A 1,469-nucleotide genomic window follows, 5' to 3' on the forward strand; every position below is an offset into this window, starting at 1 on the left:
ACCTGGTCAACATGGCGAAAACCATCTCTACTAAAAATACAAAAAATTAACCGGGCATGGTGGTGTGCACTTGCAATCCCAGCTACGTGGGAGGCTGAGGCAGGAGAATCACTTGAAACCAGGAGCCAGAGGCTGCACTCCAGCCTGGGTGACAGAGGGAGATTCCATCTCAATAAATAAATAAACAAATAAAAAAAAATACAAATTTTAAAAAAGAGTTTTCTCATGTGGTGCATAGGGTCTGAAACCCACGCACAGAGATTTAGGGAGCTAAAGTTGCATCTTGGTTATAGAGGCAACAATTTTGATTCCTCAGTGATGGTGACATCCAGGAGCGGTATGGTCCAAAAAACCTGGGAACTGGCCAACAACATGCAAGAAGTTCAGAGTATCCATGAAAGCTACAAATATGACAAGAAGCAGCAGCAAGAAATCTTGGCAGCAAAGCCCTGGGTTACCAATCACCATTACTTTAAAGTACTGCAAAATCTCAGCATTGGCTCTATTGAAGATGGTGATGCATGCCAGATCGGGGGCAACTTGGAAGTGATGGGTTTGATGCCAGGAAAGGAGCCACGATTATTATGGGCAGTTTTACTTTGCCTGTGGAGGACACTGAAACCCAAGAAAATTCTCAGGCTGCTGCATATAAGTACATGGCCACATACATAGAAAATGCCAAAAAGGTTGGCTACCTTAAAAATGCAATCGGATGATATTATAGGCACCCTGGCCATGGCTGCTGCCTTTCTGGCATCATGTTAGTACTTGGCTGCTCAATAAGCGGTTCCAGGAACCATTTACAGCAGTGGTGATTGATCCAACAAGAACAATATCTGCAGGGAAAGTGAATCTTGATACCTTTAGGACATACTCAAAGGGCTACAAACCTCCTGATGAAGGACCTTCTGAATACCGGACTATCCCGCTTAATAAAATAGAAGACTTTGGTGTACACTGCAAACAATATTATGCCTTAGAAGTCTTGTATTTCAAAATCTCTTTGGGTTGCAAATTGCTTCAGTTTCTGTGGAATAAATATTGGGTGGGTACACTGAGTTTCATTGTTGGGTTTAGAAGCACATGATCGAAAATCAGAAGACCAACGTGCCAAAGCCAACAGAGACAGCAGTAAAACTACAATAGAAACTATCCATGGATTGACGTGTCAAGTTATTAAGGATAAACTGATCAGAGTAACATCTCTTAAACAGTCACTGAGAAGGGCTTTTGCCCAAAAGACAATATGAGAAAAATACTCAAGTAACACTTTAAATCTAGTTACCCAATATCGGATTAAAAGTATAAGGTGCTCTGACCTGTCTTGGATACTAACATCCTGTAATAAAACTCTTTAAAAATTTTAAAAATAGCCTTTTTTTTTTTTTGGCTTCTCTTTTTTTGCACAAATTCATTGGTCTACATTAGCCATCTTTTGATGTAGGTTTTTCCCCTCTAATTTCCCCTTT

General features: G+C 40.4%; 1 pseudogene; it reads left to right on the forward strand.

Moving 5' to 3' along the window:
- Window positions 1–318: 318 nt before the first annotated feature.
- LOC105544649 lies at window positions 319–1,087 on the forward strand (annotated as a pseudogene).
- The last annotated feature ends 382 nt before the right edge of the window (window positions 1,088–1,469 follow it).

This window comes from Mandrillus leucophaeus, unplaced genomic scaffold, assembly GCF_000951045.1.
Source record: "Mandrillus leucophaeus isolate KB7577 unplaced genomic scaffold, Mleu.le_1.0 Scaffold303, whole genome shotgun sequence".
Lineage (NCBI taxonomy): Eukaryota > Metazoa > Chordata > Mammalia > Primates > Cercopithecidae > Mandrillus > Mandrillus leucophaeus.